Raw genomic sequence first — 15,590 nt, 5'->3', positions numbered from 1 at the left:
AATATATTTAAAAGAAAATATAACTTACCAAAATGCGTGGAAAAAAACCAAAACTGTGTTGAGGAAAATTTACAGCATGAAATAGATGTGTTGGAGAAGAGGAAATATATAAAATCAATAATCTAAGCTTCCATCTAGGAAAACTAAAGAAAAAAGAGAAATGTAAGCCTAACATGAGCAGAAAAATAGAAATAAAACCAATAGTAAATCTTGGTGTAGAAAAGCAGATGTGTAAAAAAGCACGGCCAGCCAGGGGGGCCAGAGTCCTTGACTCCAGCTCTGCCGATTGGGCACCCAGTTTGGTTTGAGGACAATTTTCCCCCATTAGGCCTACTGGATAAGTCTTTGTAATTGTCCAGTGTCAGACCTTAAAAATGATATAGATTTTTGGTCATGAGCCAGATTCTTCACAAATTTTGGAGAAAATGAATATCCTTAAATGTTCATTTTATTTTATTTTATTTTTTTTAATTTTTTTTTTTTCAACATTTATTTATTTTTGGGACAGAGAGAGACAGAGCATGAACGGGGGAGGGGCAGAGAGAGAGGGAGACACAGAATCGGAAACAGGCTCCAGGCTCTGAGCCATCAGCCCAGAGCCTGACGCGGGGCTCGAACTCACGGACTGCGAGATCGTGACCTGGCTGAAGTCGGACGCCCAACCGACTGCGCCACCCAGGCGCCCCTAAATGTTCATTTTAGAGAAAAAAATTAAGATGACTGAAAACTTATATGTCAAGAATATAATGCAGAGTGAAGTAAAAGAAATCCAAAGGATCTCGGAAAGAAGAAATGTGTGAAAATTACTTGATAAGATTGCAATAAAAAAATCAAAATTTTTGGACATACTAATTAAAAAATGAAAAGCCTCTGGCAAATGGTTCAATACCTTATCATTATTTTGAATTTAAAAAAAAAACCTTTTTAACGTTATTCATTTTTGAGAAAGAGAGAGACAGAGTACAAGCAGGGGAGCAGCAGAGAGAGAGGGAGACACAGGATTCGAAGCAGGCTTGAGGCTCTGAGCTGTCAGCACGGAGCCCAACACGGAACTCAAACTCGCCAACCATGGGATCATGACCTGAGCCAGTCAGACCCTTAACCCACTAACCCATCCAGGTGCCCCTATTTTGTATTTTTAAAATAACGATAGGGGCACCTGGGTTGCTCTGTTGGTTCAGTGTCCAACTCTTGATTTCGGCTCAGGTCTGGATCTCATGGTTGATGAGTTCAAGCCCCACATCAAGCTCTGTGCCGACAGTGTGGAGCCTGCTTGGGATTCTCTCTCCTTGCTCCTCCTCCACTCACACTCTCTCTCTCTCATAAAATAAATAAATAAACTTTTTAAAAAATAGAGGAAGAACAAACAGCATATATAAATACTGTTATATATACTATTAATATGTTATAGTATATTACTTATTCTCTATATTAAAGTGGACCCTTGAACAACACAAGGGGCAGGGGTGTGAACCCATCAGTCAGTGAAAATATGCATATAACTTGATCTTTCAAAAACTTGATTACTAATAGCCTACTTTTGACAAAGTCTTACCAATAACATAAACAGTTGATTAACACATATTTTGTATGTTATATGCATCATAGTGTATTTTTACAATATGTATTCTTACAATAAAGGAATCTAGAGAAAAAAATGTTACCAAAAAAATCATAAGAAAAAAACATTTACAATATTGGACTGTAAAAAATCTGCATATGAGCAGACCTGCACAGTTTAAACTCACGTTGCTCTCACCAGTGTAAGGTGGCATCTCAAACTGGTTTTGATTTGCATTTCCCTGGTGATGAGTGATGTTGAGCATCTTTATGTGTCTGTTAGCCATCCGGATGTCTTCTTTGGAAAAGTGTCTATTCATGTCTTCCTCTCATTTATTCTCTGGATTATTTGCTTTTTGGGAAAGCGAACAACTCAGGAAACAAATGTTGGTGAGGATGTGGAGAAATGGGAACTCTTTCGCATTGTTGGTGGGAATGCAAACTAGTGCTGCCACTCTGGAAAAGAGTGTGGAGCTACCTCAAAAAATTAAAAAGAGAATTACCCTACGACCCAGAAATAACACTACTAGGAAATTATCCAAAAGATAAAGGAGTGCTGATTGATAGGGGTACATGTATCCCAATGTTTATAGCAGCACTTTCAACAATAGCCAAATTATGGAAAGAGCCCAAATGTCCATCACCTGATGAATGGGTAAAGAAGATGTAGTTTATATATACAATGGGATACTACTTGGCAATGAGAAAGAATGAAATCCTGCCTTTTGCAGAAACAGGGATGGAACTGGAGGGTATTATGTTAAGTGAAATAAGTCAGCCAGAGAAAGACAAAAATCATATGACTTCACTCATATGTGGAACTTGAGAAACTTAACAGAAGACCATGGGGTAAGGAAAGGGGAAAAATAGTTTCAAACAGAGGGGGAAGCAAACCTCAGAAAACAAACTGAGGGTTGGTGGGGGAGGGGAAAATGGGTGATGGACATTGAGAAGGGCACTTGTTGGGATGAGCACAGGATGTTGTACGTAAGTAATGAATCATGGGATTCATGAATCATGGAAACCAAGAGCGCAATGTAAATGCTGTATGTTAGCTAACTGGACAATAAATTATATTATAAATAAATAAACAAACAAACAAAAAACCAAACAAACTCATGTTGCTCAAGGTTCAACTGTAAATGAATATATACAGAAAGAGACTGTCTATCTAATATATTCATGTATAATGTATACATACATCAATATGCATACACATATACACATATATTTAAGAGAGAGCACTTTTAAGAGAATATTATGTCAAACTTTGTGTGAATAGTTTTGAAAATTAGGCCGAATTTCTAGGAAAATACAAATAATTAAGATATAACCATGAAGGAGAAAATCTAGACAGTCCTAAAGCTGACAGAATATTTAAGCCATTACACATATTCCCACAAAGAAAAGACAGAACACAAATGATTTTACAGATAACTTTACTAAATATTTAAGGACTAAGAACTTGAAAATTATGAAAAATGCTGCAGGGAACAAAACAGAAGGGAATGCCTCAACCAATTCTGAAACCAGTTTAACATTGTTATCAAAACCAATTAAGGACTAAATGATAAATAAAATTACAGGTCACTATCATTGGTCGCCAGTGGTCTTAACACTGGTGTTACTTCTATCTCAGATGGATAAAAATGAGATTAGGTTATGATCAGATTGGGAGCTATAGGAATAAAGTGTTAATACAATATTTTAAAATTATTTACAATTAATACGGTAAGCACAAAAGGATAAATGCCATAAATTATCCTAAATGCGAGACAAAAATTCTATAAAATTAAACATTCATTTCTGATTTAAAAAGTATAAAATAATTCCTTTTCAATTCAGGAATAGAGGATAACCCACTAAAATTTAAAGGCCAACAGTAAACATACTGAATGGTAAAATAATGAGTCCATTGCTCTTACAATCAGGTACAAGACAAGGATGTGAGCTAGCATCTCTTTTTTTTTTTTTTTTTTTTTTTACATTTATTTATTTTTGAGAGAGAGAGAGATAGAGCACAAGTGGGGGAGGGGCAGAGAAAGAGGGAGACACAGAATCCAGAGCAGGCTCCAGGCTCTGAGCTGTCAGCACAGAGCCCGACTCAGGGCTCCAACCCACAAACTGCGAGATCATGACCTGAGCCGAAGTTGGACGCTCAACCGACTGAGCCACCCAGGTGCCCCTGAGCTATCAACTCTTTTATTCAATATTCTTCTGCATTACTTTTGTATTGTTGCAGTAATACCAGGTGAAAAAAAAATCTACATTTGTAGTGTAGAAGATTAAATAAAATGTGATTTAGGGGCACAATGTTGAGCTCTAATGAAATAAAATAGCATAATTAGCGCAGTTATTATAACAGCTGTCGTGGGAGAAGGGAAGGAGGGAGGGAGGACGACATGATCAGGAATCCAGACAGGGCATTTCAGAGACATGGCATCATTGTGTTTCTTAAGTTGGATGGTGAATACACTAGGATTCATTTTATTCTTGTTTAAATTGCCCACAGAAATTATCTATGCATGGGTATGGATAATATATTTCATAAGAAAATTCTGTGCTGGACCAAGGGGCAAAAATGTATGAGTTTAAGGTCATTCAATGTCCAGTTCAGGCTTTCCTTCCATTGAATTATCTGGCTTATATTAATTACTATGATTCCAAGAATTTTTCTCTCACGCACTAGAATATTTCATTTAAGAATAAAGTCTTTTAGGACACCTGCGTGACTCAGTCGGTTAATCGTCCGAGTCTTGGTTTTTGGCTCAGGTCACAATCAATCTCACCGTCCTGAGATAAAGCCTCGCATCAGACTCTGTGCGGAGCCCGCTTAAGATTCTCTCTCTCCCTTTCCCTATGCCCCTCCCCTGATCATGCTCTCTCTCTGTTTCTTAAAACAAAACAAAACGAAGCAAAACAAAACAAGCGATGAAGTCTTTTTTTCATCCAAGATCTATTTTATTTTATTTTATTTTATTTTATTTATTTATTTTTTTTTTTTTACTTTTTTTTTTTAACCTTTATTTTTATTTTTGAGACAGAGAGAGACAGAGCATGAATGGGGGAGGGTCAGAGAGAGGGAGATACAGAATCTGAAACAGGCTCCAGGCTCTGAGCGGTCAGCACAGAGCCCGACGCGGGGCTCGAACTCACGGACCGCGAGATCATGACCTGAGCCGAAGTCGGACGCTTAACCGACTGAGCCACCCAGGCGCCCCTATTTTATTTATTTTATTTTATTTTATTTTATTTTGTTTTATTTTATTTTATTTTATTTTATTTTATTTTATTTTATTTTAAAGTTTATTTAAGTTTAAGTTTATTTTATTTATTTTGAGAGGCGCCCCTTCCAAGATCTTATTTAAATTCAAGTTAGTTAACATATAATTTGGTACTGGTTTCAAGACTAGATTGAAATTGGTGATTTATCACTTACTTATAACACCTAGGGCTCATCACAGGTGCCCTCTTTAAAACCCATCACCTTTTAGCCCATCCCCCTACCCACTTCCCCTTAAATAACCCCTCTTTCAATACAGCTAAGCACCTTCTCTCATTCATTATCAAGCACCTGAAGGTGGTAGGTCCAATAGTAAGGTCTGAGCTAACTCACTGCATGCCAGAATCAGGGAACCTTGTCTACATCACCATAAGTGTAGACTTTTCGTCTCATTATGGATCAGTCCTTCAAATGATGCTAATAATGTTTTCAGAAGCTATAATTTTGCTGTAAATTATGGTATGTAGGGTAGAAGAAGAATGATATTAAAATCCATGGTTTGTGTAAATTCCCCTGATACTATACTTTATTTCTTTTTTTGTTATTTGAATTAAAACGAATATATAGTGTTGTATTAGTTTATATAGTATAATGACTCAGTTTTAGATGTCACTGGGTGCACATCACAAGAAGTGTATTCTTATCCAACACCGTACTTTGAAATTAAATGTCTACTAACATACATTAAGATACGAAAATGGTTAATTGTATTTTATAATACTTTAACAGATTTTGCACTGAGAATTCTGTTCATTAACTGAGATTTAATCTTTGACCATTGTCTAAAACCAATCATCTATGTTACATGCTTAAGTATGTAAGTTAACATGATGTTAAAACAAATTAAGTAAAAATAAAATCCACTTTGAAAGGTACTTAAATTAAGCAGCATGTTCTTCTAATATTGATGATATTCAAATTCATTTCCACTCAATATTCCCCAGAGATTGAAATTCAGAAACATATGTGCATCTATTTTTATAATTTTCTGCACATTTGTGAAGACACACTGCCCTCTTTTGAACAAAAGCAGTTAAATTTCAGGGGGGAAAGCAAACCAAATTCAAAATTCACAAAACGAAATAGGAAGATGATGCTAAACAAACCAGATTGCCTTTCCCTTTTGACAAAAGGTTAAAGAATGACTGTTGTATTGGATTTCAATACAATTCTCAAGGCCAAAATTTCTATTGCATATGTATTTTTCTGTCTTTTGTTCACTTTCGTGGACACATGTGAACACAGCTTGCTTGTTTAAAGAATTTTTGCACTTGGAAAATCTGGTCTTAAAGATATTTAATATTTACAGTAATTAATAAAAAAATCCCTGATATTCTCTGCAGAATCTCTATAATTTATCCGAAGTGTTTATGACCATTTTACTATTTGCTATTATTCATCTCCATGAATGCTTTGTCCTTAACAAATGAGCACCTATAGTTTAGCAACAAGGCCATTGCAATAAACCTGTCAGTGTGAGGTACGTTGTGTGTATATAAGTTTATAAGATGGTCTCTGTGGTAGATGGCTACTTAAAATTTATTTCTCGAATGCCACATCTATATTCACTTTTTCTTTTATTTTATAATCCTTGAGGATTCTAAGTTGAAAATTAAAGATAGACTACAAAATAAACAGGGACAGTGGCACAACGGATAATATGTCTGACTACAGATCAGAAGATTCAAAATGAATGTGGCGATTTCATAATTATTAGTCATTTTTAATAGAAATATTGAGACCCAGCACGACAAAGGAGAATTTTCCATGCAATACTGATGTGATAGATGTTTGATCACTGATTCTTGAGTGAAAGTAGATAAGCATAGAATATGGTAGCACTGTAATAAACAAATGTAGTGCAATTACTCTAATAGATATGATGCCCATTAAAGTAAATCTTAAGATGAATCTATTATTCACATGTTTTAAGTCCTATTCTCCTTCTATGATCCAAAAGGAGTCCTTTGGAAAGAGTGAGCAAAAGATTTTCTTCTGCCCTCTGCATTTTGCCCTCCCCCATGATGAAGAGTCAGACAAGCATATCCTTTGTTGTGGTCCAATATGAATGATTTAATAATGCAGCTGATAATTAAGAATTTTTGTTGATAATAAAAATGGAAATAAGATTAGATGTGCAATGAATTATCATCACTTCTATTGAAAAGTAACAGGTTCCTAGACAAGATGGCTAAGAGAATCACCAGTAAATTGGTGGTTTCAACAACTACCTTCGTGGTAGAAAGAGGAAGTAAGGTAGTAAGTAACCAAGAAAGTAGCAATATAATACAATTAGGAAGAGGCTCCAAAAAGGATAGTAATACACAGGCTCTATGGTTAAAGTTCAAAACACAAATAAAAAATGGGGTAGAAAATGGATCATTTATTACGTCCCCACTCTTAAGAGAATAAAAGACTGTACTCTATCCCTGTTTTACCACACTTGACTCACACTGGTAGGAAGAACAAAACAGAGCTTAAAGAATCTAATAACAACAACAAAATCGTAATGTCCATCATTTAGGGTATGTCCTGCCTAATGAGGAGAAACAATCTCTGCTAATACACTAAAGATTTTCCAAACTTATATTAGATACCTCATAAAATGACAACCCCAAAAATTCCTACATGCTTTAGTCTGTTAAAGATGCTATTACAAACTACCATAAACTGGGCAGCTTATAAACAAAAACAAAAATGTATTTATCACCATATGGAAGCTGGAAATATAGGATCAGGGTGCCCACATGGTCAGGTTCTATATCTGACAAAGGACTATTTCCTGGTTCACAGATGCCCTTCTTTTCACTGTGTTCTCAACATGGTGGCAGGAGCAAAGAAGCTCTCTCAGGCCTCCTTTATATGGTACGAATCCCATATATGAGGTTCTACCCTCATGACCTAAACGCCTCCCAAAGCCTCACCTCCAAATATCGTCACCTTGGCAGGTAGGTTGCAAAATATGAATTTGCTGAGAGGACACAAATGTTTAGCCCACAGTGCTGGGCTTAACTAGATATTGTTGACATCAATGTCGATTTCTTCTGAAATTCTAAAACCTTCCTATTTAATTGACTTAAAATCCTAAAGCTAAAAGCACATTTAATTTTTGGCGCTGTAAATCTTCAAAGGAGTACATTTTGGCTAACATTAATACTGAAATTCTATAAACTTATGCTAAAAATTGCATTCATTAATATAGTTTTTTTAAATAATCTGAAAAAAATTCTTTTTTTAATTTTCTTATTTTTGATCTAGTAAGTTCAGTGAATCTAGATATCATTGTCTAATAAATGTTACAGATAAAACGTATTGTTATCACAAATGGGACAAATTAAAATGTAGTTGTATAGGTTATTTATTAAAACAAGTTGTAGAGAATGTTAATATCTCAAGTGCTTAAAGTAAATCTTACAACTTGGGATTAGCAGCAGTGATTCTGATAACCTATACCAAGTGAAAATATTTTATGGTAAGTAAAACCACAATTTTTGTTAAAATGCAGGAGCTAATATTTGCACAAAATATAATTTTAAATATTAGCAATATTAAAATAAAAAGAGGAGGAATTAATTTTTATGGAACTAGCAGTATTGATTAACTCATACGAATTTAGGTCTTGAGGAGTTGCCGTTAACTTAACTATTTCACTTTTCTTTTGTTCTTTGGAATCTACTGTACTTTGGAGTTATTTCTATTTTTTTTTCCTAAAAAAGAAACTAAGAGGGATGTCTGGGTGGCTCAGTTGATTAAGTGTCCGACTTCGGCTCAGGTCATGTTCTCACAGCTCCTGAGTTGGAACCCTTCGTTGGGCTCTTTGCAGACAGCTCAGACCCTGGAGCCTGTTTCAGATTCTGTGTCTCCCTCTCTCTCTCCGCCCCTCCCCTGCTCATACTCTTTCTCTGTCTCTCAAGAATAAATAAACATTCAAAGATTTTTTTTGAAAATGAAACTAAGAAAAATGTGAGAATATTTAAACAGAGAACATGACATATATCTTTTCATATGAACCTAGTAGTGTAGTAATGTAATTTCCTTTACACTTAATATAACACTTATCTAGAATTTTCTACATGAACAATGATTAGACTCTCAGGATGGTGATAATGTTTTATGCTTTTAAATCATAATATGACAGTTAATATTTTATTTAAACTTTACAGACACACCTAGAAAAATCTAAAATGCAAGTTAGTCTGTCAGTATGAAAATAGTCAAGTCCTAGAAATTTAGTTTATAGTTAGCTTTTCTGAAGTAATTGCTTCAGAAAGTCTTGTACAACTTGCTGAGATATTTTTTCCTAGAACAAGCATCAAATTCTTTTTTATTTACCTGGTTATCATTTATATTTTGGGGAAAGCTCTTTAACTTATGGAAGCTGACTTGCTCATCTGCAAGCTTCCAATGAATATTAAATGTATTAACACGCGTAAACCTCAGTGCAGTGACTGATCAACACTGAGTATTCAGTACCTGTTAGCCATTATTAAAATTACTCTACACACCTGTATTTGAAAATGCTCTGAGGCCTGACAATAATAAAGTCAATATTACCTTCCTTTTCCTCCCACCATCCTGCATACACTTCTATTGCAACCTTCACAAAATGATATCCTATTCCGAGATTATTTTTAACTTTGAGATATTCATCTGGGTTAACAGTTAATGAAGGTTCCCAGCAGAGTGTAAAGGTGGCAATTACAGCAGATTTTTTGAGCTGCAGAACTGAGTTGTAAGGCAAATTCTATCTTAATCAAAGCACCATCAAGAAAGTGATAGCACAGGGTAATGCAGTAGCTACACTGGGTGGGTATCTGTAAGGGACATACATCTGCTGTTAACAGCCCTGAGGACACCATTCTCAAATACCTGTGTTGAGGGGGAAATATCCATTCTTAGGTTCATGCATATGTTCTGTTCTTCAGATATGATTTACTTCTCATTTTAGATAAGAAGAGATTAATAACATTATTCTTTTTGTTCTTTTTTTCTAATCACTAAAATAAATATGGTCATCATGTGTAATTTGAAGATCTGTGAAGGGGTGCCTGGGTGCCTCAGACGTTTAAGTGTCTGACTCCGGCTCAGGTCATGGTCTCGTGGTTCCTGAGTTCGAGCCCTGGGTCAGGCTCTGTGCTGATGGCTCAGAGCCTGGAGCCTGCTTTGGATTCTGTGTCTCCCTCTCTCTCTCTCTCCTGCTTGTGCTTTGTCTCTCTCTCAAAAAGAAATAAACATTAAAAAACTTTTTTAAAAATGAAGATCAGTGAAGGGTACAATTAAGCAGTAAAAAAAAATTGTATGGAACATGCTATTTAATGATATTCTTTTTTTTTTTTACTTTATTTATTTTTAAAAGAGAGAGACAGAGCATGAGCAGGAGAGGGGCAGAAAGAGAGGGAGACACAGAATCTGAAGCAGGTTCCAGGCTCTGAGCTGTCAGCACAGATCTTGACACAGGGGTTGAACTCACAAACTGTAAGATCATGCCCTGAGCCAAAGTCAGACACTTAACCAACTGAGCCACCTAGGGGCCCCTATTAGATGATATTTTTAAAGTCATCTCAAAATGTATGTTCATATTTTCTTGTATCTAATATTATATAAATGTGGCTTGCAGATGCACCAGCTTACTTCCATCAATTAAATGGCTAAAGCAGGAAGTTGATTCTAAGTCTGTTTCTAAACTTTGATTTAATGTTAAAACTGGTTTTCAAATAGAGAAAAATAATAATAATAAAAATAAGCCTTCCCAGATGTCTCATTCTCAAGGTCAATATTGGGTAAGATTTAGCATATTAACCACTGCTTGCCTTAATAACATTTTTAGTTACAGCTCAAATTGGAGTAATTTAATTTACAACAGGGTTGTGACAATCAGGTAATCTTTTTCCCTTAAGGCTACCAGTCACAAAGACTCTGGCAAAAGCTACTTGCCTGTCTCCAGGCTTGCAACCAGTTTTCTGAAACAACTTTGTCAATGTAATTTCATTGATACCTTTAAAGACATTGGTTCAACACTTAAAAATGTCTGTTTAAATCCAAAAAGGATTTCGTAACATTGAAAGAAGTTCCAAATTCCAAATGTGAAAATGTGTGACACCTATATCAAATTTATATTTGAATAAATAAAGCCTTTGCATAGCACTTTAAAAGGTTATTATAAAAAGTGTTACGTAATGAAACAAAGATGGGGGTGTCAGACACAATGTGGGTAGGTACAGATCTTACAAGTTAAACATTTTAAATAAGAATATTAATTAAAAATGAAATAGGCAATAAGATCACTACGAACAATATATATAGCTGTTCAATGGCAGAGCTTGGGTTAGAATTCATCTCTCCTGCTTCTTTTTCCAACTGCTTTTCCAAAGCAGTCATACCATTTGTATTTCCAGCTGACCCTTGAAAATTGCAACATTTTACCTAATATAAGCAACATTTAGTGTTTATCTATAAATTTGCATACAAAATATATTTAAGATTACACTAAATTTTCTGAAAATTAAGATAGAGTTTGGTTGTTCAGATAGCATCCTTATTTATTCATAAAACTGTGTGCATCCCAAGTATTTATTTGCTAAGATACAGCCAGAGTCAACAACGTTAAAACAAACAAAAAGATTTAAAAAACGGGCAAAAGCCTTGAATAGACATTTCTCCAAACAAGATATACAAATGGCCCATAATCAAAGGAAAAATGCCCATCATCACTAATCTTTAGAAAATGCAAATAAAAACTATGAGATACCACATCACACCCGTTTGGATGGTTATTATTAAAACAAACAAAACAGAAACAGAAACAAACAGAACACCCAGAAAATAGCAAGTATTAGCAAAAACATGAAGAAATTGGAACCCTTTTGCATTGCTGGTGGGAAGGCAAAATGGTGCAGTCACTATTGAAAACAGTATGGTGATTCCTCGGAAAGTTCAACGTAGAATTACCAGCAATTCCATTTCTGAATATACGCCCAAAGGAGTTGAAGCAGGGACTCGAAAAGATATTTATAGGCACATCTTCATAGCAGCATTATCCATAGTAGGCAACAAGTGGAAACAAGTGTCCATTGGCATAAAATTTGATATATACATAGAAAGAAATATCGTTCAGTCTTCAAAGGGAAGACAAATTCTGACAAATACTAACTACAGCATGGCTGACCCTTGAAGACGGTATGCTAAGTGAAATAAGCCAGCCGCAAACGGACAAATGACTTAGGAGCTTCCTAGGATAGTCAAATTCGTAAAGACAAAAAAGTAGAAGGTAGTTGCCAGGGGTTGGGAGAGGGGAAAATGGGGATTTAGATTCAGTTGGAGAAGATAAACAAGTTCTGAAGATTGATTGGGGTAATTGTTGCCCAACAATGTGAAGGCACTTTATGTTACAAAACTGTGCACTTCAAAATAATTAAAATAGTAAAGTTGAATTTATGTATTTTTACCATATTAAACACATAGGTATAAGAGAGATGGACTCCACATGATTTTAATTTGCAGTATAATTTTATATTCCCCACACCCCCAAAAAGTATATTTTAGTTTTATTCTAATAAGCCAAATAAACTATTCAGTAGACAAATGTTTTGATTTTTCACTGAGGAAAATTATACATATGCATGCGAATGATTGTCCTATAAAGTTCCAAAAAGAGTTCATGTGAAGAGTCCTAATTGTCGTTTCCAGAAAAGGATTTCAATGAGCCTCAGCATCTTTGTGAACTGAAGTAATTAAGATCTGTGTGGTTTCGTTTTGGCCTCAATATGTAATTAAAGTTAGATTTTTTTTTTCTTTCAGCTGGTCACATTTCTCAGTCAAAGAAAAAATTTGTATATAAATGATTCTGCAAGTTAAATTGGTCCCACTCAAAAATACTTCTTCTCAGGAATGCAGAGTGCACATCACCTTAAACAGGAATCACTATCTGGGAAAAAAAAAAAAAAAGTCAGAATGTATATGGAATTGAATGGAATGTGGATGGCCAGCTTTTCCTACAAACAAGCTCCACAAGTGTCCTGTACAAGTGTTTGCTTTATCTGTAAAAAAGGAACCTGTTCTCACTTTGTCTCACTGGGGTTTGCCTAATATTTTGCCCTGTTGATACTTCTGTAAATGAAATACTGCAGTGACTGTGAGTGTAACATCTAATATCCAATACATTTATTTTTTTCTCATTTTAGCTTTAGTAAAGTGATGCCATGCATTATCTTTAAATATTGGCTTCAAAAGAAGAGAAGCTGTGTCAAAGAAGGACTGTCCAAGAAAGAAAGAAAGAAAGAAAGAAAGAAAGAAAGAAAGAAAGAAAGAAAGAGAAACAAAGAAAGAAAGAAACAAAGAAAGAAAGAAAAAGATATATTGATGTGACATGATGAAAAAACAAAGAAACAAACAGTGTGAACCGGAAGCTGAGAACTCTTGGTTCTCTTTAACATAAATTAACTTTGTGGTCCTAAGCGAGTCTACTAATATACCATCTCAGAGTGGCGATTAGACTTGCTAAATAAGCAGAGGACACTTGAATGAGAAGGTGTGAATTTGTTAATAAGCCCTCCTTTTTGGCTCTTCAAAAGTGTTTTAAATATAAAAAGTTGATGAAGACTTTTAGTCTCTCAGTCATTCTATATAACTCAGCAAAGTTATGCAGTTGAAAACAACAAATTTGACCCATTCTCTCCTGGCTCAAGGGCTTACATACTTTTTCTACATCAAATTTTCTAGACCAACGGCTGGGTTGGGACATTCAGGGAGAGATCATTTCTAGGCACTTGAAAGGCCCAAGTTCAAAACAGACTCTTAACCAGAGAGGACAAATGGAGGGTTGCTGGAGGGGGGTGGGGGGTGGGGAGAGATGGTTTACATGGGTGATAGGCATTAAGGAGGACATCTTTTGGGATGAGCCCTGGGTGTTATAGTGATGAGTCACTAAATTCTACTTCTGAAACCAAGATTCTACTATATGTTAACTAATTAGAATTTAAATGAAAACTTAAAAAAAAAAAAAAAATAAGGCCCAAGTTCAATCTGTAGAATAAGATAAAGGCCCTGGTGCAAAAGTCAAGGAGGTGATCACAGTCTTGCCAAGGAAACTTGAGAGGTCAGTACTAATATTCCTTGGGTTTTAATCAGAAATGGAACTAAAAAAATTCCTAATTAATGCCATACTCATGTTAAATATGACCTGAGGCCTAAGGTTGGAGTTACTATTGTAATAAACAAGTAAGTAAAGTCAGAGAGAGTTAAAGAGAGTGAAGTCAAAGGCATATATTGTTGCTGTTTTTCCTCAAAGAGTTTACTCCCCTGAAACCTACATTTCTAAGTATTACAGAGTAAATTTTAAAATGAAAACAAAAGTGGTCCTTCTCTAAAGCTTTATGGCAACGATATAAAATGATTTTTGGTTTGATGTTTCCTGCAGCTAAACCTGATGAGGAAGAGAAAGAAGTAAGTCAAGCTGAGTACTCTTACTCGGTATTAGGGTGAGATGGGGAGCTTGTCAGTGTAAAAACCTACCACCAGCAATGGGCAACAAGATTTTATCGAAACGTTCATTAAGAACATACGTGTTTTGGGGGCGCCTGGGTGGCTCAGTCAGATAAGTGGCCGACTTCGCCTCAGGTCATGAACTCACAGATCGTGAGTTCGAGCCCCGCGTCGAGCTCTGTGCTAACAGCTCAGAGTCTGGAGCCTGCTTGGGATTCTGTGTCACCCTCTCTCTCTGCCCCTTCCCCACTCACACCGTATCTCTCCGTCTCTCAAAAATAAATAAACATTAAAAAAATGTTTTAAGAACATACATGGTTTTGCTGCTCTTTTCTATCTGTGCTACCATTGGGTAATTTTCCTTTATTTAAGAGTAGAAACTAGCTCCCGTTGCAAGAATGCTGAGTTTTAGGTCATTTGTCTTCTGTCTGACATTTTTGCTTACCATGGGAAAAGTATATTTTAGTGTCCCAAATATCAGGTTTCCTTGTGACAATATGATTTCACCAATGTTATATCAAGAAGGTAAAAATAAGCAAGTGTGATAGCATTTTTTTTCACTGACACACAACCATTAGCAAATATTAGACTAAAGTTTCATAAAATCAACTTTGGATGATATAGTCTAACTATTTAGAGCTGCTGATTTGTGAAATCTCATTAGAAATCTGAAACTTGGCCTTTTCTTCCCTTGGGTAATTTATAATGAAGTTGTTTCACGTACTGTGTTCTGAGAAGCACCAAAATAAATACTAAGGAAGCAATGGAACAAATAACCATAAGACAACCAGGTAGATGTTTCCCACTTGAACAATAGTGGCTGTTGGGTACATGAAAATTACTGTGTCAGCTTTTTTGAGATGGCCTTGCTAACTTAGTCTCTGATGGACCATTGACATTTCTCATTTTATCAATTTGTTTTGAGAGAAACCACCTGGAGGTATGATTCTTTCTGTTTGAAGAAGTTCACAGTACTCTGTAAGATTTAATCATAAATACAGAACTTTGAAATGTTTTTGCCCATTCTTTTAATTCAAGTTTATGGGAAACTTAATCTAACAAATTTTGAAAGCTGCATTTAAACAGTTTAAGGTAAAGTAATCAATTATCAGGCCCCTAAAGGAATCTTGAATCCTTTTAAACTAACTATATAAAATGGTACCTGGAAATAACATTTTAACTCTCTAACAATAAATGAAAAGGGATTCTCCATCTTATAGCTTTCTTAGAGTATCAATAACAAGTAATTGAAATATATATTGGAGCA

Source organism: Panthera pardus, unplaced genomic scaffold (genome assembly GCF_024362965.1).
Source record: "Panthera pardus isolate Hobbes unplaced genomic scaffold, ASM2436296v1 HiC_scaffold_16, whole genome shotgun sequence".
Classification (NCBI taxonomy): Eukaryota; Metazoa; Chordata; class Mammalia; order Carnivora; family Felidae; genus Panthera; species Panthera pardus.
Note: the sequence above shows the minus strand (reverse complement) of the source record.